Below are 22,758 nucleotides of genomic sequence, written 5' to 3' on the forward strand. Positions count from 1 at the left end.
GCGAATCTGGAAGCAGCGTAGCATACCCCTGCTCTAACTGACTACACCTTGGCACAACATTTTGGTCAGCACAACCTAGGTGAACATTAGAGCACAATTTTAAAAACGAATTTGCCTTCACCTGGGTGGCGAGGCTTGCCCCTTCTCCAGGAAGGATAGAGGGTGGACCTGTGGGCAGTTTTGCACTGGGTTGCTTCTGCAAGGGGAAGACATGCAAGGGTGAGACAGGGAAGGAACGGCCTGTCTCCACCAGCTGTTTGTTAACAGCAGACAATGGTGGAGCACTCTGGCTGTCATAGCAGGAGGGGAGGTCTAGGCCCCCAGCTGCCTGCTCTGACACCTGGCCTGCTTCCACTGCCCTGGACGGATATGACCCAGGCAAAACAAGACTGTTACCTCTTAGATTAGAGACTGTCACATTTAAACATACATCATTTTTAGCACTGTGAGATTCAGCATGAAAGCTATTAGCAACATCTGGTACAACATTAACATCACAGTTACGTTCATTTTTCACATGTACACAGGTATCTGGAACAACAGTGACAGGTTTAGAGTCAGACAAACCGTGACTAGACAGCTGTCCATTAGAAACAGGTACCGCTTCCTTCCCTCCTTCCCTAGGAGGGCTAGGTACCATTACCCTGGCTGCCTCCCTCTGTCCCACCCCAAGCTTGTACAGTACCTGAGTGGGTCCAGACTGGCAATCCGGGGTGTTGATCACAGGTTCATAAAAGGATCGTAGGGTGCCAAGATCGGTGCCCAACAGCACAGGCACTGGGATGTCATCTGTCACCCCCACAACTTTTGACTGGCGGCCCCTTCCCCAATCGAGAACAACACGAGCTTTGGCGATGCGTGCGTGTGCGCCACCAACTCCCAAAAGTGTGACACGCTCATTAGGCAGGAAATTCTCCCTGGCTACAAGATGAGAGCGAACCAAGGTAAGCTCTGCGCCTGTGTCGCGGAAACCAACAGCGATCTGGTCGTTAACTTCCACGACTTGATGATTTACGGAAAGTCGAGGATTTGCTGCTCCCATGACGAGGTAGGCGTGTGCAGTAGAGGATGCGCTAGCCACTTCTGCGCTAGGCTCTGGAGACGGCGTCCTCACCTCGGGGCAGGCAGACTTGAGGTGTCCTCGCTGTCCACAGTGGTAACACTTCGGAACATATGTGGCATCAGGCGGATGAGTAGCAGGTGCAGCATCCGGCCTCTGTGGCTGTGGGACCCGATTCCCATGGTTAGCAGGGGGAGGAGAGCTGGGTTGCATAGGTCTCCCCCCTCTCCAGCTCTGGGCTGGAGGTTTGCGGCTGTCCGGCACACGGGTGGCCACAAAAGTGTCTGCAAGTTCTGCGGCAGCTTTGGCGGATTCAGGCTTCCGCTCCAAGACAAACTGCCGGACATCTGGAGTGCAGCAGTTCAGCAACTGCTCCTGCACGATGAGGTCCTCCAGACCTTGGTGAGAGTCTTTTTTGAGGCCCCGTGACCACTGCCTGAACACAGTCAGCAGGCGACTCTCCAGGTCGGTGTAAGAGTCGGTGGGGCCTTTCTGCAGGGAGCGAAACTTTTTGCGATAGACCTCTGGGGTCAACTGGTATTTGGCGATAATTGCAGCTTTTATCGCCTCATAGTCATTGTCTTTCTCAGCGGGTAAGTCCACAAACGCCTCAAGCGCTTTGTCCCGCAAGTTGGGTGTTAGATATCTCGCCCACTGCTCCTGGGGCAGATGATGCTGACGACAAGTCTTTTCAAAAGAAGTGTAAATAAGTGTCCGGGTCGGTTCCCTTCTCCATTTCTGGGAATTTAAACTTTGGAGTCCCAAACGGGCCTGCTGTGGGCCGGGGTTCCGGAGCACTTTGCGAGGGATTTTGGCCTTGCCCTCGCAGTTTGGCCATTTCCAGGTCGTGTCGGCGGGCGGATTCTCTCTCTGCCGCCTCCTTCTCAGCAAGCCACCGGCGTTCAGAGGCTTCCCGTTCCGCCTGGCGTTCTGAGGCTTCCATTTCCGCCTGGCGCTGGCGTTCTGCACGGTCAGCATTTTCTCTGACAATCTGCATGTACAGCTCAGGATTTGTCTCCAACAGCCTTTGTAATCCAGGTTGCATTCCAGCATCAGGAACACAGAACAGGTTGGCATGGGCGGGCTCCTGCCGGCCACCATGCTCCTCAGCAGTTACAGCGACCGGTTCAGCCGCGGTACCGTTTTCCTCTGGGTCTGGAAGTGGGTTGCTTTGCTCCAACCGCTCACTTTCCTCTGCCCCAGTTACAGCACCATCTGAACCAGGAGTGTGCTCTCCCAGCATCTGCTCCGGCTGGGTATTCAGTCGCAACAAGACCTCAATCAATTGCGATTTCTTTTTTCTATACGTCATAATGCCTTTTTCCTCACACAAGTTTACTAGGTCTGCCACTGACATTTTCTTGTATCTTGCTGCAGCCATTTTTGCCAAATAAAAGATAGGATAGGAAAAGAGATTGGGGGGGAACTCTGTGCTACACGTTTAGTCTATATAAATGGTAATGCACCGGTTATCGACCACAGATTTTTGATCTGTTCTGGCAGGTTAATCAAATAACGTTGCCGTTGATGTTCTGAACATACACAAATCCCAAAAAGCTGCCAAACAAATGTCACAGACCGCTAGGCCGGTCTGCGGATGGGGTAAATCGATCAGCGTCAGAAATCCTCTTACACGGTCATTTGTTCATCACGAAGGGTAACCCGCATTCGCAATTTGATGAACTGACTCGCGAAGGGAGCGTTCTGATACCAACCGAATCACTCCACGCACATATACAATTCAAAGATCTGCCACCAAGCGAGTTACACAGCCCGCTACTGTAATTTTACTAGGACTTCGAGAACGCTCTATTAACCCTTAGCAGTATGTAAGAATCTGGGCCAGATCGTTATGTCTGGGCCGGGTTCTCGCATACGGGTTATAAATGTATACTTCTATTAAACACAGGGTAGCGAGTTCAGGAGAATAGGTACGATTGTGTATGTTCAGCAACAGGTCATAACCGCTAAACGATTTTTAAACGTTTAATAACACAAATGCATTACATACAGTTATATACACCTATTAACATATAAACCACAGAGCTTAAAAATAAAAGGAATAAAACAGAAAGTTCTTACTTAGTTAGCTGAGCAGTCCATTTGAAGCATGAAGAAAATAGTCCAGTTTAAACGTAGGCATTCAGCTTAAAAGTCCTTTGTACACAACATGCGCCCGGTTCTTCCGTGAGCACATGTCTGGACTTCCCTAGTCGATGTAAATTGAAGAACTGGGTGGAGTTCCTTGCAAACGCTTTTTACTGACCAGAGTTTTGGGGCGGTCACTACCTGGAAAATAGGTGTGTTTGAGGCAGGGTTACCTCCTGGCAGTCCGGTTACCACCCACAGACTTGGAGCAAGGAATGTACCAATTATTAATAATTTGTGTAATTCCGCCCCAGATGGGTGCAACGCAAATCCGAGACCATATTCATAAGCAGCATGCGACTCTGTATTAAATGAGACTATACACGTCTAGTCTAATGAATTTGCTCTACGCATGCCGGATAAAGGGGTCTCTCTATTGATTCCTGATAGCCAGAAAATTATAAATCATGTGAGTGATAGAACTGATTTCTGGGTATCAGGAAATGTGTTTGTTGTCTTTCTGTGCCAAACCCATCTTGAATTATTAATAAAGTAAAGGTTCTCATTGTGTGAAGCTATGAGCTTGGAGGGAAATGTGAGTCTCAACCAGTTTGAGCTGGTTTGGTGGAACATGAGCTATGTGACCAAATGTCTGCTGTCCAGGTGGTCTGGCCACGTGTGAATTCTTTCCTGACCTGAACAGGATGTGGGGGGAAGGTTACTGTTCTCAGTAAGAGAGAGGGAAATTGACATCTATTGTGCATTTACCGAAGACTGACAGGGACTGCGCACGACTATTGCGAAAATCGTTGGCGTTTACGCGCACGACTTTCGCAATATCCGTCACAGTGCCCATATACAGTGGCTTGCAAAAGTATTCGGCCCTCTTGAAGTTTTCCACATTTTGTCATATTACTGCCACAAACATGAATCAATTTAATTGGAATTCCACATGAAAGACCAATTTAAAGTGGTGTACACGTGAGAAGTGGAACGAAAATCATACATGATTCCAAATTTTTTTACAAATAAATAACTGCAAAGTGGGGTGTGCGTAATTATTCAGCCCCCTGAGTCAATACTTTGTAGAACCACCTTTTGCTGCAATTACAGCTACCAGTCTTTTAGGGTATGTCTCTACCAGCTTTGCACATCTAGAGACTGAAATCCTTGCCCATTCTTCTTTACAAAACAGCTCCAGCTCAGTAAGATTAGATAGACAGCGTTTGTGAACAGCAGTTTTCAGATCTTGCCACAGATTCTCGATTGGATTTAGATCTGGACTTTGACTGGGCCATTCTAACACATGGATTTGTTTTGTTTTAAACCATTCCATTGTTGCCCTGGCTTTATGTTTAGGGTCGTTATCCTGCTGGAAGGTGAACCTCCGCCCCAGTCTCAAGTCTTTTGCAGACTCCAAGAGGTTTTCTTCCAAGAATGCCCTGTATTAGGCTCCACCCATCTTCCCATCAACTCTGACCAGCTTCCCTGTCCCTACTAAAGAGAAGCATCACCAGAGCATGATGCTGCTACCACCATATTTGACAGTGGGGATGGTGTGTTCAGAGTGATGTGCAGTGTTCGTTTTCCACCACACATAGCGTTTTGCATTTTGGCAAAAAGTTCCATTTTGGTTTCATCTGACCAGAGCGCCTTCTTCCACATGTTTGCTGTGTCCCCCACATGGCTTGTGGCAAACTGCAAACGGGACTTCTTATGCTTTTTGTTAACAATGCCTTTCTTCTTGCCACTCTTCCATAAAGGCCAACTTTGTACAGTGCATGACTAATAGTTGACCTATGGACAGAGTCTCCCACCTGAGCTGTAGACTTCGGCAGTTCGTCCAGAGTCACCATGGGCCTCTTGACTGCATTTCTGATCATCGCTTTCCTTGTTCGGCCTGTGAGTTTAGGTGGACGGCCTTGTCTTAGCAGGTTTACAGTTGTGCCATACTCCTTCCATTTCCGAATGATAGCTTGAACAGTGCTCCATGCAGGGGCGTAACTAGAAATCACTGGGCCCCCCTGCGAAAATGAGGAAGGGGCCCCCCATAGGCGCCAAATAATCGTAATAGGGCAGCGTTTCACTATAAAATAATCCTGATGCAGCAATGTTTTACCAGAAATTAATAATAAATTGTGCAGCATTTCACCAGAAATGAATCGTAAAATGGGCAGCATTTCACCATAAAATAATCGTAAAGTGGGCAGCATTTCACCAGAAATTAATCATAAATTGGGCAGCATTTCACCAGAAATTAATCGTAAATTGGGCAGCATTTCATCAGAGATTAATCATAAATTGGGCAGCATTTCACCAGAAATTAATTGTAAATTGGGCAGCATTTCCCTATAAAATAATCGTAAAGTGAGCAGCATTTCCCCATAAAATAATCGTAAAGTGGGCAGCATTTTACCATAAAATAATCGTATAGTGGGCAGCAGTCACCATAAAATAATCATAATGTAGGCAGCAGTCATCAGAAAATAATCATAATGTAGGCAGCAGTCACCAGAAAATAATCATAAAGTGGGCAGCAGTCACCAGAAAATCGCAATGTGGGCAGCAATCATCAGAAAATAATCGTATAGTGGGCAGCAGTCACCATAAAATAATCGTAAAGTGGACAGCAGTCACCAGAAAATCGCAATGTGGGCAGCAGTCACCAGAAAATCGTAATGTGGGCAGCAGGCACCAGAAAATCGCAATGTGGGCAGCAGGCACCAGTAAATCGCAATGTGGGCAGCAGACACCAGAAAATCGCAATGTGGGCAGCAGACACCAGAAAATCGCAATGTGGGCAGCAGTTACCAGAAAATCGCAATGTGGGCAGCAGACACCAGAAAATCGCAATGTGGGCAGCAGTTACCAGACAATCGCAATGTGGGCAGCAGACACCAGAAAATTGCAATGTGGGTAGCAGGCACCAGAAAATCGCAATGTGGGCAGCAGTTACCAGAAAATCGCAATGTGGGCAGCAGACACCAGCAAATCGAAATGTGGGCAGCAAGCACCAGAAAATAGCAATGTGGGCAGCAGTTACCAGAAAATCGCAATGTTGGCAGCAGGCACCAGAAAATAGCAATGTGGGCAGCAGTTACCAGAAAATCGCAATGTGGACAGCAGACACCAGAAAATCGCAATGTGGGCAGCAGACACCAGAAAATTGCAATGTGGGCAGCAGTGACCAGAAAATAGCAATGTGGGCAGCAGTGACCAGAAAATAGCAATGTGGACAGCAGACACCAGAAAATCACAATGTAGGCAGAAGACACCAGAAAATCGCAATGTGGGCAGCAGACACCAGAAAATCGCAATGTGGGTAGCAGGCACCAGAAAATCGCAATGTGGGCAGCAGACACCAGAAAATCGCAATGTGAGCAGCAGTCACCAGAAAATAGCAATGTGGGCAGCAGTTACCAGAAAATCGCAATGTGGGCAGCAGTCACCAGAAAATCGCAATGTGGGCAGCAGTCACCAGAAAATAGCAATGTGGGCAGCAGGCACCAGAAAATAGCAATGTGGGCAGCAGGCACCAGAAAATCGCAATGTGGGCAGCAGGCACCAGAAAATCACAATGTGGGCAGCAGACACCAGAAAATCGCAATGTGGGCAGCAGTTACCAGAAAATCGTAATGTGGGCAGCAGACACCAGAAAATCGCAATGTGGGCAGCAGACACCAGAAAATCGCAATGTGGGCAGCAGTTACCCAAAAAAAAAATTGCACCTGTGAAAAAACAAAACAATTCACTTACCTAGCAGAAGTCTCCTCTCCAAGCATCTGGTGCGCAACTCCCCGACGATCCTTCTGCAGCATATCTCCCGCGCTGACAGGCAGAGTGCAGGGCTATGACAAGATGGCTGCCGAAGCCCTGTACTGGAGACTCAAATAGTCTCCAGTGCAGGGCTTCGGCAGCCATCTTGCCGTAGCCCTGCTCTGCCTCCCGGGAGGCTGCGGGGCTGAGGGGAATGAACTGGCCCGGCGTCTATTAGACGCTGCGGCCAGTTCCTGGCTGGGGGGATCCCACAATTGGGGGGCAGCAGCACTTCCCCCGCACACGGTTGGTGGGCCCCAGAGGGGCCCCGAGCCCCCCTGCGGCTGATGGGGCTGCATCCCCAGTAGGTACGCCAGTGGCTCCATGGGATGTTCAAAGCTTTGGAAATCTTTTTGTAACCTAAGTCTGCTTTAAATTTCTCAATAACTTTATCCCTGTCCTGTCTGGTGTGTTCTTTGGACTTCACGGTGTTGTTGCTCCCAATATTCTCTTAGACAACCTCTGAGGCCGTCACAGAGCAGCTGTATTTGTACTGACATTAGATTACACACAGGTGCACTCTATTTAGTCATTAGCACTTATCATGCAATGTCCATGGGCAACTGGCTGCACTCAGATCAAAGGGGGCCGAATAATTACGCACACACCACTTTGCAGTTATTGATTTGTAAAAAATGTTTGGAATCATGTATGATTTTCGTTCCACTTCTCACGTGTACACCACTTTGTATTGGTCTTTCACGTAGAATTCCAATAAAATTGATTCATGTTTGTGGCAGTAATGTGACAAAATGTGGAAAACTTCCAGGGGGCCGAATACTTTTGCAAGCCAAGGGAGCCATCCTATCCAGACTCTGTTGCAATATGACACTATCTTCCTGAGAGTTGATGATTCTGCACAATTTTGTATCATCTGCAAAAATAGCAACATTGCTCACTACTGCAACTACTAGGTCATTAATAAATTGAATTGAAGAGCACTGGACCCAGTACAGACCCCTGTGGGACCCCACTGCTAACAGTCTCCCATTTTGAGTATGATCCATTGACCACAACTCTTTGTTTTCTGTCCATTAGCCAGTTCCCTATCCATACACACAGACTCTTCCCCAGTCCTTGCATCCTCAACTTTTGCATCAGACTTTTGTGGGGAACAGTGTCGAAGGCCTTTGCAAAGTCCAAGTATATCACATCTACAGCATTCCCAATATTCACATTAGTGTTCACTACCTCATAAAAGCTGAGCATGTTAGTCAAACAGGACCTGTCTTTAGTAAACCCATGTTGATGCTGAGAAATAAGATTATTTTCTACTATGAAGTCATGTATAGTATCTCTTAGTAACCCCTCAAATAGTTTGCATACAACTGATGTTAAGCTTACAGGTCTATAATTTCCTGGATCTGATTTTTTGCCCTTCTTAAATAATGGGAAAACGTGGGCTGTACGTTAATCCACTGGGACTCTGCCAGTTGAAAGAGAGTCACAAAAGATAAGATAAAGGGGGTTATCTATAACTGAACTTAATTCCCTTAGGACCCGAGGATGCATGCCATCCGGGCCAGGTGCCTTGTCTATTTTTAATTTATTTAGTCTTGCCTTCACTTCTTCCTGCGTTAAGGAAGAAGCTTGTCTGTGCTTGGTCTTAGGGCTGGGACTGTTTATTTTAATTGGCCGATTACAGTTTTAGTAAAATTTGCAGGAATTCCAGTATGATTTGCATCCCATTTACCACCTAGGGCGCGATTAACTAACCGGTGCACGTCTTAGGGCTTTGGACGTGCAAACTAGGGTGCTAAGTAGTTTGCACGTCCAAAGCAGTTAGTGATTGTGCGCAAACCATAGCACCGCGCGGTGTGCGCGAAGCGTCGCATCGCGGTGTGATCATAACCGAAAATGTCGCACCCGGTTTGGTTGCACCGCAATGCGGCGCTTTGCGCACACCACGTGGCACTATTTTGCGCACATGTGCGCATACTGCGGGAAACCCCGCTTTTCACTCTGGCGCCAACACTTTAGTTAGAGAATCAAGTTCAAATCAAGCTGGTTAGTGAATCAAGCCCCTAGTAGTGATGGCCAGGATGCAGTTAGCAGTTTTTCCACAAGATGGTGCTCTGAGTGCTCCATCCTTATCCTATTGGTTCCTTGAGTCGAGTATGTTTATTATTAGAGTCTGAAGCCATAAAAAAAACATTATTAAAGGAGTTATCAGGCAAAAGAGCCCCCAGCATTACAATCAGAAAAAATAGATTGTTATTTTTGAATTGAATAGATATGAATATATGAAAAATTGCATCGATTTGGAATGAATGGACGATCCATGTTCATCTTCTGTGAACAGATGGTCGCCCTATGCAAGGCAGTCACGTGCTGCAGCAATGGGGCGGGGCCGGTCAGCTTACCCTCAACCAAGATGGCGGCGCCGGCCTTCCGTCAGCACGCTGAGCCGCCCGGCTGGCGGTGGGCGGGGCTGCGGTCAGCTGATCGGTGACGGTGGGCGAGCTGCTGCAGAGGGACGGTGAAGCGGTTTTCCCTGGCCGGGCCTGAGTGACGCGGAGCACCGAGCTTCCCCCCCGCGGCAGGTAGGCGAGGTGTGCGGGGACAGGCCCTGGGAAGAGGCCGCTGGGGGAGGGGCGGCCGAGTAATGAATGGAGGGGGGAGGGGTCATGGCTGCCAGAGCTGACACTCCTGTCATTATATACAGACATCAATAATGCATGGATAATAATAAACATCATATATAGATTGTCTGAACAGTCACTATGTGTAATATAAATACACATATGATATATGTATGTTCACTATTATGTAATATTCAATATTTCAGCTGTTCTTATTGGGGTGCTGCCAGAGTATCCCCCAGAGTGCACCTCAAAACCTCTGGAAACAGCTTTCTGTCATGCTGCATCTACTCTTTGGAACTCCCTACCACACCTAGTAAAGACAGCTCCATCCCTGGAGTTATTCAAATCCATACAGAAAAGCCACCTGTTTAGGCTGTCTTTTCTGGACTTATAGAATTCTTCCTCTGTATCACGATTTACCAATCAACCAATAATTGGTCTGAGCCAAGCTTATGCGCTTTGAGTCCTATGGGAGAAAAGCGATTTACAAATGTTATTTCTTGTTGATTGTGCAATTTTAGCAAAACAACCTCCCAGTCTGATAATTGTGACTGGGTGGAAGCGATCAGTCGGACTCTTGAGGTACTCCAACATCTAGCGACTTGGCCACTCAATAATCCAATTTGATAACTATGTCAATCCTATTCGATAATTATTATCAAATCGGATAAAAATCGATGCCGCTAAGAGCATGCCTGATCAACGATGTGACCAATTCTGGGCAGAGCACGTTGATCAGACATGCTGCAAGATTTTGGGCTGTTGTGGTTGATCGGGTGCGATAGATAGCGAGCGAAATCGGCACTAGCGACTAACCCACCCCAGACACTGTCCCCACTAATGTTAAATGTGGGTTGTTACACCCCAGTGAACTAAACTTTACCAGTCCATGTTTGCCGCTGGCTCTGGGCAATCGGCATACACGCGCCCCACGTGGTTGGTGGAGTAATGTGGGCGTGTGTATGTCATCACACAAGCGCCCACGGTACTCCGGTAACCACGTGGGGCGCGTGTATGCGAATTGCGGCGGACACAGATAATGTACAGTGTACGGGGGGGGGGGGGGGGGGTCGCGGAAAGGCCACATTTGACATTACGGGCGACAGCGTTGAGGCGTGTAGCTTTAAAGGTTGATGCATAAAATTGATCTGGAATAGGCCTGTGATCTATGGGCAGGCAACATATCTCCGATCAGAGAGAGATCTGTCTCTTGGTCAATCTGCCCATACACAGTCTGATGCATGGGCACCTTTAAGGTAGCCATACATCTAGCGATTGTGATTCGCACCCGTGGACGGGAATGTTCTGTGCCTGCACAATAGTACGGCGCAGGTGCAGAAAGCTCCCATAAACGAGGTGTGCGCAGCTGGGCTGCACGTGCGCAGTATGTCCCGACTGCCGACGTTACCGGGAGCCATAGCAAAGGATCGCGGAGGAGGACGGTGAGGGAGCAATCCGGCTGAAGGGGGTTGGAGGAAGCCCCAGGTATGTATGAACTTTTACTTTAGGTTCATCTCCAGTTTCCTTTGAGGCCCCTTTTACTTTTTTGGCAATTGCGTTTTTGTGATGCTCATTCTAGTGAATGGGAATCGTGATGCAAACATCAGGAAACGCTGTATGCAGCTCGTTTGTGATCGCTGATAATCGCAAACATGTCACAATCGCTGCAGTGAGAGTAATCCTATAGGAATGAACTTGCAGCAGCGCTTTGCTAATAGCCGGCAATCAGCAAAGCACAAATTGCTGTCAAAAAGCGACGGAGTGTGGATGAGGCTTAGGTGTGAAGTTTTGGTAAAACGATCTTCGCCGCCCTCCATCATCACCAGGATACTCGATCTGTAGACCTGGAATAATTTCTGCTCAGATAAATGTGGGCGTGTACTCTGGACTGCCACTCTCCTTCCCCTCCAGCAGATCCCAGTGTGGGGGTGTGACCTGGACTGCCACTATCCTTCTCCATTAGATCCCAGTGTAGGGGCCTGGACTGCCACTCTCCTGCCCACCCAGCAGATCCCAGTGTGGGTGTGTGGCTTCGACTGCCACTCTCTTGCCCCTCCAGCAGATCCCAGTGTGGGGGTGTGGCCTGGACTGCCACTATCCTTCTCCATTAGATCCTAGTGTAGGGGGCCTGGACTGCCACTCTCCTGCCCACCCAGCAGATCCCAGTGTGGGGGTGTGGCATGGACTGCCACTATCCTTCTCCATTAGATCCCAGTGTAGGGGCCTGGACTGCCACTCTCCTGCCCCTCCAGCAGATCCCAATGTGGATGTGTGGCCTGGACTGCCCCTCCAGCAGATCCCAGTGTGGGGGTGTGGCCTGGACTGCCACTCACCTGCCCCTCCAGCATATCCCAATGTGGGAGGTAGGGCCTAGACTGCCACTCTCCTGCCCACCCGGCAGATCCCATTGTGGGAGGTGTGGCCTAGACTGTCGCTTTCCTGCCCCTCCAGCAGATCCTAGTGTGGGAGGTGTGGCCTGGACTGTTATGGATGTTATGGGTGGTTGGACGGTGTAATGGTTAAGGGCTCCGCCTCTGACACAGACCAGGGTTCGATTCTTGGCTCTGCCTGTTCAGTAAGCCAGCACCTATTCAGTAGGAGACCTTGGGCAAGTCTCCCTAACACTGCTACTGCCTGCTGAGTGCACGTCCTAGTGGCTGCAGCTCTGGCGCTTTGAGTCCGCCAGGAGAAAAGCGCGATATAAATGTTATTTGTCTTGTTATACATACATATCTGCGGGTAAGCAGTGAAATCTGTTGGCATAACGAAATATGCATGTGTACAGTTTGCAGTGAAGTATACGTTTCGTTAACTCTGCCACATGCACTATGCGACCTTTCCCCTCTCTTGCGATCCTGAGGGTACGTAACGCCTCAGTGTGAACCTAGCCATAACTTTCAGTCCACTCTGTATACCGTAATGATATTTATGCACACGTGTATGTCACACAGCACGAGCAGGTCAGTGTTACTCTGTAGTGTTATTCAGCGCAATAATAGTCTATATTTATCAAATGCTATGTCTCCGCATTGTCTATTTGCCTCAGTATAATCTGTTCAGTTGTGTAGACTTTCTCCTGGGGGAATACTGGTTACGTTATTTATATAACCTTTATTTTTTCTTCTGTTGTATGTCAGTCATTAGCGTCTATTGTGGTTGCTGCAGAATCTCATTGCATAGGCCAGTTTATATCCTTGCTGGTGATCTACTTAGAGGTTTACTGGAGAAATGAAATCATTATTCTTATAATTAGATGGTAATAGCCCCCCGGATGTCTATATTGTACATGGTGGTCTCCTCAGAGATGCTGCAGCCAGTGTGAGGGGTGACAGGCCTGTAGCATTATTCTTATAATGACATGGTAATAGCCCCCCGGATGTCTATATTGTACATGGTGGTCTCCTCAGAGATGCTGCAGCCAGTGTGAGGGGTGACAGGCCTGTAGCATTATTCTTATAATCAGGGCTGTAAAATCGGTACAAAAATCATCCATCTCCATCTCCTCAGTTTATGAAACCTCCGACTCCAGGTACCCAAAATGGCTCAGACTCCTCGTCTCCGACTCCTTAGTCTAATACTTACCAGGTCTGTGGATTTGGTACAAAAATCATCCAACTCCCGACTCCGACTCCTCAGTTTATGAAACCACCGACTCCGAAGCCAACTCCGGGTACCCAAAATTGCTCCGACTCCTCAACTCCGACTCCACAGCCCTGCTTATAATTGCATGGTAATAGCCCCCCGGACCCCTATATTGTACACGGGTGTACCCTCAGAGATGCTGTAGCCTGTGTGAGGAGAGGACAGGCGTGTGAGCTGTGATGGTAGACAGAGAGTGATGAGGTGTTTTCTAGTCACTGCTCCCCCCGACTCCTATACCTGTATTGCACACAGGGTCCCCTCAGAGATGCTGCAACCAGTGTGAGGAGAGGACAGGCATGTGCGCTGTGATGGTAGCCGCATGTGAGGAGACGCGCTCTCTAGAGGTCGCAGTCAGGCTTTGAGGATGAATAGAGGGCAGAGCCATGTTATATTGTGCATCACTGATTCAGGAGAGAGATGGGTATCTTGTGACGTCCCTGCAGCAGCTGTGTGCAGGAAGATGTACAGGAGGATGTCCCCTCTGTGTCCTGACAAAGGGTTCGCTTTATGTTGGTCCTTCATACCACAGTTACTGGTTATTTTATATGCATTTAGTAGATCATGGCTTTATATGAGTTATGCTTGAAGGACAACTGAAGTGAGAAGAATATGGAGGCTGCCATAGTTATTTCCAAGGCTGTGGAGTCGGTACAAATATCGTCCGACCCCTCAGTTTATTGAAACCACCAACTCCAGGTACCCAAAATTGCTCCGACTCCACAGCCCTGGTTATTTCCAGTTAAATGATACCAGTTGCCTGGCAGTTCTGCTGGTCTATCTGGCTGCAGTAGTGTTTAAATCACATTAGGAACAAGCTTGCAGCTAATCTTGTCAGATCAGGGACACCTGATCTGCTGCATGCTTGTTCAGGGGCTATGGCTGAAAGTATTAGAGGCAGAGGATCAGCAGAATAACCAGGCCAGTGTTCTCCCCAGAAATGTTTTCCAGCCGGGTGGCATGAAAAAGTAGCCGGGTGGGGCGTGATAACAGAATGCAGGGCCGGCGCTTCTCTGCTTACAGCAGAGGAGAAGATGAGCCAATGACAGCCGGGTGGTCTCCAAAACTAGCTGGGTGGAGCACCCGGCTAAAAGAGCCTGGGGAGAACACTGCAGGCAACTAGAATTACTTAAAAGAAAATAAATATGTCAGCCTCCATATAACTCTCACCTCGGGTGTCTTTTAAAAAAGTTTATTTAAAAAAAAATCTAGTTTTTGCAAAATGAAAATGGGAGAATGCTGGCTTCATAAATTCTGAACTCAAGTCTTCTCACTTTCTCACAGTGAGATGCTAATCGGTTTTGTTTGCATACAGGTTAGATGCAAATTATATCTCGCTTGGCATTGTCAAAATCTTCAGGATGTGTTTCATTGGCCAAGTTCTGAGCGGAATACAATTTGCATGATAGATTTTTTGGGTCAACAAATCTAGAATACAGCGCAAGATACAAGACAGCAGACTGTAAAATAACATACAGTAGTCGTACCATGGTAAAAAATACAGTAACAAGAGGTTGATAAATGGCCCATCGTATCGTGCATTTGCATAATATTTGCATGCTAAGCCGTCTTAAAGTGGACCCAAATTAAAAATACAAGATTTCAGAAATAAAATCTATTTTCTAAATTATAATAATAAAAAATAGCAGCCTTTTTTCAGCTGCATGATGACAAATATAAAATATTTTACATTTATTAGAGGAACCCCTCCCTTCCTTTCATATTGCTGGGACAGAATCCGGCAGACTGGTGGAGTAGGTGGTGTCCAGCAAAGGAGGAATTGCTAATGGCTGCCACCTGTATAACCCTAGTTATGGAAAGTGAGGGGTGAAAAGCATGCACTGAAATGCTCATAGGCTTGCAGGAGTGTTTATTTATCTTTGTATGTGTCAGAGTGGTGCAACTAAATATTTTGAAATAAAAAAATGTTTGGTTTGGGTGCACTTTAAGGGGCCCATACACTGGTCGATTTCAGCCATCATTCGATTGATCAATTTTATGGAATCAATTGATCGATCAGAAATCGATTCTTTCAAATCTATCGATCAATTGTTTTGTGGCCGATTTCGATGGATTTGATCTATCTGACAGGATGAAAGATCTAGACCGAGCGGCTGCTGGCAGCAGATCCATGGCCCATAGAGTTGCATTGATCTAATAGTCCAATAATGCATTTAGATAGATTTCCAATATACTTCATTCTGAAATCTATTGGAAATCTGTTCCTAGTGTGTTGCGACACTTCAGATAGATTCCTGTCAGATTCGACTTGACAGACATCTTACAGAAATCTATCTGATGATTAATTCTGCTGCAAATCTAGAAGTGTATGGCCACCTTTATGAACATCTTGTTGACCGTCTAGCAAAAAGCATCTCCACTTCCTGTTGTTGGAACCAGATGGGGAGTATTTTGGGACTGCCTGGCCTGTGGGGAAGGCAGCTGTTAGCTGATCTTTTAGCAACCGCCAAATAAGATCTTATATAGCATATAGCAGATGATCTAAAAAAAATCTATTCATATTTACTGGAATATTTATGCTATTTCAACCAGGGAGTCGTTACAAAAATCATCGAACGCCAACTCCTCAGTTTATGAAACCTCCAAATCCAGGTAGCCAAAATTGCTCTGACTCCACAACTCCGACTCCACAGCCCTGATTTCCTTTCTCTCTCTTGTCTTGTTTACACAGACCTGACATGCAGATCAGATTTCATATACGGGATTTAGACCTCCTATGTGTGTAGGTTGATTCCTGGGTGATAGGAGAATGATATCTTAGCAGTATGCTAAGGCAGGAGTTCCTCTCTGTAATCTTCATTGTCGGCAGTGGAGCTTTTAAACCAGATGCTTTTTGTTTTGGCAACATGCGGAGTTGTAATAAAATCCACTCATTGTAACTGTTCATGTTTGTTTTGTAAATCCTGTCTGACTTTTTTTCAATCTGTTCCGGCTGTTTACACAATAAAGAGTAGAAATCCTTCACAACTGCACTTGTTACTATGTATGTACAAAGATCTCAGTATACTAATACTGGGTAGGGTTTCTCTTTATTAGGAACACTACTAATACTGGGCAGGGTCTCCCTTTATTAGGAACACTATACTAATACTGGGCAGTCTCCCTTTATTAGGATCACTATACTAATACTGGGTAGAGTCTCCCTTTATTAGGATCACTATACTAATACTGGGTAGGGTCTCCCTTTATTAGGAACCCTATACTAATACTGAGCAGAGCCTCCCTTTATTAGGATCACTATACTAATACTGGACAGGGTCTCCCTTTATTAGGATCACTATACTAATACTGGACAGGGTCTCCCTTTATTAGGAACACTATACTAATACTGGGCAGGGTCTCCCTTTATTAGGAACCCTATACTAATACTGGGCAGGGTCTCCCTTTATTAGGAACACTATACTAATACTGGACAGGGTCTCCCTTTATTAGGATCACTATACTAATACTGGACAGGGTCTCCCTTTATTAGGAACACTATACTAATACTGGGCAGGGTCTCCCTTTATTAGGAACCCTATACTAATACTGGGCAGGGTCTCCCTTTATTAGGAACACTATACTAATACTGGGCAGGGTCTCCCTTTATTAGGAACACTATACTAATACTGGGCAGGGTCTCCCTTTATTAGGAACACTATACTAATACTGGGTGGGGTCTCCCTTTATTAGGAACACTATACTAATACTGGGCAGAGCCTCCCTTTATTAGGAACACTATACTAATACTGGGTAGGGCCTCCCTTTATTAGGAACACTATACTAATACTGGGCAGAGCCTCCCTTTTTTAGGAACACTATACTAATACTGGGCAGAGCCTCCCTTTATTAGGAACACTATACTAATACTGGGCAGGGCCTCCCTTTATTAGGAACACTATAGTAATACTGGCCGGGGCCTCCCTTTATGAGGGACACTATACTAATACTGGGCAGGGCCTCCCTTTATTAGGAACACTATACTAATACTGGGCAGAGCCTCCCTTTTTTAGGAACACTATACTAATACTGGGCAGAGCCTCCCTTTATTAGGAACACTATACTAATGCTGGGTAAGGCCTCCCTTAGGAACACTATACTAATACTGGGCAGAGCCTCCATTTATTAGGGACACTATACTAATACTGGATAGGGCCTCCCTTTTATTAGGAATACTATACTAATACTGGGTAGGGCCTCCCTTTATTAGGAACACTATACTAATACTGGGTAGGGCCTCCCTTTATTAGGAACACTATACTAATACTGGGCCGGGCCTCCCTTTATTAGGAGCACTATACTAATACTGAACAGGGTGTTCCTAATAAATGGAGGCCCTGCCCAGTATAAGTATAGTGTTCCTAATAAAGGGAGGCCCTGCCCAGTATTAGTATAGTGTCCCTCATAAAGGGAGGCCCCGGCCAGTATTACTATAGTGTTCCTAATAAAGGGAGGCCCTGCCCAGTATTAGTATAGTGTTCCTAATAAAGGGAGACCCTGCCCAGTATTACTATAGTGTTCCTAATAAAGGGAGGCCCCGGCCAGTATCAGTATAGTGTTCCTAATAAAGGGAGGCTCTACTCAGTATTAGTATAGTGTACCTAATAAAGGGAGGCCCTGCCCAGTATTAGTATAGTGTCCCTCATAAAGGGAGGCCCCGGCCAGTATCAGTATAGTGTTCCTAATAAAGAGGGACCCTACCCAGTATTACTATAGTGTTCCTAATAAAGGGAGGCCCTGCCCAGTATTAGTATAGTGTTCCTAATAAAGGGACACTATACTAACACTGGGTAGGGCCTCCCTTTATGAGGAACACTATACTGATACTGAGTAGGGCCTCTGTAAAACTTCACTTTATTAAGAACACTAGCTGATGGCCTGGCATTGCCCGGGTATGCATATGGTTGTTGTTGGTTTCCTCTACTTTTTCTAACCCCAACACACTCAATGACCAAGTTTGTGAGCTTTGGGGTCAATAAGTAAAATTTTCCCATTAAAATTAAACAAATCTGTTTGGCGATGTGTGGCTCCTGGGTTCCTGGCGTTAATAATGTGGGTCTGTATTGGTGAGCCTGATTATTCTGTGTTTCCTGTGTCAGTGCGGACGCACTGGGTGACCCCGTGGATAATGCTGTATTTCCCTGCACAGTGATGCGGTTTCCGCTGGGATAATGTGTGTGAGATTTTCCATGCAGTGTCAGGAATGCTCTCTGTGGAATTGGTTATGTGCAGCGTGTCGGGGGCAGAGCTGCCAGCTGGGAATACAGATTACTGTGACAATATTGCACAAACTACAGTGTGATCTAATGTTATGAAAGAGAACCTCCAGTGTAATGCGGAATCCAAATACAGCAGAGTCCCCAGTCTCCGGCAACGGATGCCCGATACATGGAAAAGCACAAATCTTCCCCCAGGTGCAGACAGAATACTCAGCGATCCTCCAGCAACGTCGTGTATCCCCTCGCGGGCTGCTAGCGGCTCTCTGCCTTTCCCGTGCACGGAAGCCGGAGTATCAGCTGACCGGCATCACGTCATGTGACATGCTGGCTTGCGTGCACGGAAGCCGGAGTATCAACTGATCTGCATCACGTCATGTGACATGCTGACTCGTGTGCACGGAAGGCGGAGCTTCAGCTGACCCGCATCGCGTCATGTGACATGCTGACTTGCGTGCACGGACGCCGTAGTGTCAACTGATCTGCATCACGTCACATGACATGCTGACTTGCGTGCACAGAAGCCGGAGTGTGTGCTGATCTGCATCGTGTCATGTGACCTGCTGACTCGTGTGCACGGAAGGCGGAGCTTCAGCTGACCCGCATCGTGTCACGTGACATGCTGACTTGCGTGCACAGTGTGTTTAAACAATGCGCATTGCCTGGCTATTCTTCTGATCCTCTGCCTCTAATACTCTTAAGGTGCATACACACGCGCTACTGTAAAGAATGACGGGTCCGTCAGACCCTCCCGCGGGGCGGGCGTTCTGCCGACAGTAGCACGTGTGCACGTGCTAATAAGGCTGTTTCTGAACGATTCGCTCAGCGGGAGGGTCTGATGGGCCCGCCGTTCTTTACAGTAGTGCGTGTGTATGCACCTTTTAGCCACAGACCCTGATCAAGCATGCAGGTCAGATGCTCTGACTGAGGACTGACTGGATTAGCTGCATGCTTGTCTCAGGTGTGTGGTTCAGATACTACTGCAGCCAAAGAGATCAGCAGGACTGCCAGGCAACTGGTATTGTTTTAAATGAAAGAAATAGGGCAGCCTCCGTATACCTCTCATTTAAAGATGTCCTTTAATGGAACCTGAAGCGAGAGGGATACAGAGGCTGCCATATTTTTCCTTTTAAGCAATACCAGTTGCCTGGCAGCCCTCCTGATCCTCTGCTTCTAATACTTTCAGCCATAGCCCCTGAACAAGCATGCAGCAGATCAGGTGTTCCTGACATTATTGTCTGATCTGACAAGACTAGCTGCATGCTTGTTTCTGGTGTGATTCAGACACTACTACAGCCAAATAGACCAGCAGGGCTGCCAGGCAACTGGTATTGTTTTACATGAAATGAATATGGCAGCCTCCATATCACTCTCGCTTCAGTTATCCTTTAAAAGAAATAAGGCAAGAGAGGTTTAAAGCCCCCCTCCCCCGGCTCAGTGTAGCGAGAAGTACAGGAATATCCGGAGGCTGAGCTGTGATTTAGAAAATGACATGTTGCGAGGATGAGCACAATGCATTGTGTGTGCTGGAACTGATAATCTGTATAGTGGTGTTCCTGGAGGGGGGGAAGAAGTGCTATGTCCTGTGTGACTCCCCCAGCAGTCCCTGTGTGCTAGCTGTGATGGAACTGATAATCTGTATAGTATAGTGGTGTTCCTGGAGGGGGGGGGGAGAGGAAGTGCTGTGTCCCATGTGACTCCCCCAGCAGTCCCTCCTATAGTGGTGAGTGCACAGCAGTCAGGTGACCAGTCAGCTGATCGAGGAGCAGAAGTCACACACACTGACTCACGCTGCTGCTGCACGGGAGGAGGCTGCAGCCGGGATTTCTCTGTCTTCATTCATACTGCTGGCCTCAGTCTCGCTGTGAGTACATCTGCCTTCCTTCTGCTGCTATTAGCTATGGGGCCTGTACTACACTGCAGCCGATGCAGCCACATCTGCTGAGCCGAGTCCTCTGTGTACGGCGCTAACCATCGATGCATCGCCCTTTACAAAGAACGCTTTCTGGAGAATAGGGAATCGTTAGGAGGAAGTGAGACTGACAAGGTCATTGGGGGGATTGTGGAGGGGGAAGGTGAGGGGGTTGTTGGCGCAGATGATCTTTTGACAGATAAAACATTGTTGTCATTATTATTATTTTTTATTTATATAGCACCAACATCTTCCATAGCGCTGTACAAAGTACAAAACAAATAGTGGGGAGCATAGACACATGCATTGCTTGAAACTGTACAATCAAGACATCCAGCGATACAAATATATAGCTGATATGTGCTATGGGACGTCACCAATACCGGTACATGTTCATATGATACATTCCAGCAGAGTAAGAAACACTAGGAGGAGGTCTCTGCCCTTGCAAGCTTACAGTCTAGAGCAGGCATGGGCAAACTTGGCCCTCCAGCTGATAAGGAACTACAAGTCCCACAACGCATTGCAGGAGTCTTACAGCCACAGTCATGACTCATAAAGGCAAATGCATTGTGGGACTTGTAGTTCCGTAACAGCTGGAGGGCCGAGTTTGCCCATGCCTGGTCTAGAGGGTAGTGAGGTGGAGACACTAGGGGCAGGAGCCTGGCCTTGTGAGCTTACAATCTAGAGGGTAGTGGGTTGGAGACACGGGGTTAGCGGATGAGGCAGCGAGCCCCCAATGCTACCTATAGCAAATTATAGGCTTGTTTGAACAGGTGTGTTTTGAGACAACGTTTGAAGGGTTTCTAGGCTGGGAGCATGACGTGTACGGCCGGGCTGTGGAGTCGGAGCAATTTTGGGTGCCTGAAGTCGGAGTCGGGGAAAAATGCACCAACTCCTAACGAATTTAAACTGGAATTAATATAGAAAATATGATAAAATGTTCTATTTCTCAGATAATAGTCATTACAAATAATGTATGTATACAGTATATATACAGTAATAGCTGTGCTTAGTCCACAAAAATGAAATAAACCAATCAAAATGAGTTACTTGTGCTGCTTCAATAAAGCAGTCCCCATATCTTTAACCACTTCGTCCACAGGTCAGTAGATATACGTCCTCTGGGACTTCATCTAAGCCACACGTCAGTAGATATACGTCTTGTAGCAGAAGCAGTGCTGTGCAGGATTGGGCTTGCTCCTGTGCATATTTCTGGCACTATTTGATGCAGCACTAACTGGTGAATGGGAATATAAGTTTCCTGAGCTAATGAGATTGATTTTTACTACGAAAAATATTTGTATTTTCTCATTTCATAGTGAAAAACACACTTTGTAGCACTATTTCAGAATCAAATATCTTCACCATAAATTGTGACAGGAACATAATCGAAGTTTTGTGATAAGCAGTAAGAATAGCCAAACAAAATGTGTGTTTTTTATTGACAGTAGCACTTTTTATTTTTAAACTGGAATTGGTAAAACTGAGAAATACATGTTTTTTTCTATTTTTTTCTTTGTTTTCCCATTAAAATTCATAGAAAACAAAATTGTTTGAGGGAAAAAATGGCATACAATGAAAGCCTAGTTTGTCTTGAAAAAAACAATATATATTTAATTTCTGTGTCATAAGTAGGGATAAAGTTATTTCTGATTAAATAGGGACATAGCTAAACTGTCAAAACTGCTCTGGTCAATAAGTTGAAAACAAGGTCTGGATGCGAAGTGGTTAAAGTCAGATATACACATCTGATTGTGACTGTATATATGATGTGTACACAGGAATCTCTTATATATGTTACGGCCAGAACCCGAAGTGTGGCCACTTCTAGTTCTGGCCGGCCACTTCGGGTTCTGGCCGGCCAATTTGCGAAGTGGCCGCAGCGCAGCGGCCAATGTTAGAAATGCAAAGCTACACTTATTTTACGGCCGTCTCGCTGCGGCCAAATGTATTAAAAGTTGCTTAAATTTAATTAAATATAGCCGGCGGCGATGTGATAGATGAAGCCGCCGGCTTTCGCACTGCCTCTGACCCCCCCCCCGCCTCTCTCCTTGTCCCCGCCTTCCATACAATACGGAGCCGCCGGGAGAGTCGTTCGTCGCGGCAGGGGAAGCAGAGCGGGGAGGCTGCAGACATTGCTTCTGCCAGCGCCCGCTCTGCAGGAACGGCAGGATTCCCCTGCCGCGACGAACGACTCTCGGGGGACACGCGTGTCCCCGCCCGGCTGCTCCGTATGTCGTATAGGAGGCAGGGGAGAGGAGAGAGGCGGGGGGGGGGGAGGAGGAGAGGAGGAGGAGGCAGTGCGAAAGCCGGCGGCTTCATCTATCACATCGCCGCCGGCTATATTTAATTAAATTAAGCAACTTTTAATACATTTGGCCGCAGCGAGACGGCTGTAAAATAAATGTAAACTTTCCATTTCTAACATTGGCCGCTGCG

At 46.9% G+C, this 22,758-nt stretch overlaps 1 protein-coding gene across 3 annotated transcripts in view; it reads left to right on the top strand.

Annotated features, from left to right (window-relative positions):
- Window positions 1-9,380: 9,380 nt before the first annotated feature.
- ATP6V1A (ATPase H+ transporting V1 subunit A) overlaps window positions 9,381-22,758 on the top strand; it is a 79,716-nt gene continuing 66,338 nt past the window's right edge. For 2 of the 3 annotated variants that reach the window (XR_011026577.1, XM_068270911.1), the window contains exon 1: window positions 9,381-9,507. The gene's annotated coding sequence lies outside the window, so the exon portion shown is untranslated. Of the gene's footprint in view, window positions 9,508-20,173; window positions 20,269-22,758 lie in introns of those variants that run through there. The other variant, XM_068270912.1, reaches the window with a different exon arrangement.

The sequence above is a fragment of the Hyperolius riggenbachi genome, chromosome 2 (assembly GCF_040937935.1).
Source record: "Hyperolius riggenbachi isolate aHypRig1 chromosome 2, aHypRig1.pri, whole genome shotgun sequence".
Classification (NCBI taxonomy): Eukaryota; Metazoa; Chordata; class Amphibia; order Anura; family Hyperoliidae; genus Hyperolius; species Hyperolius riggenbachi.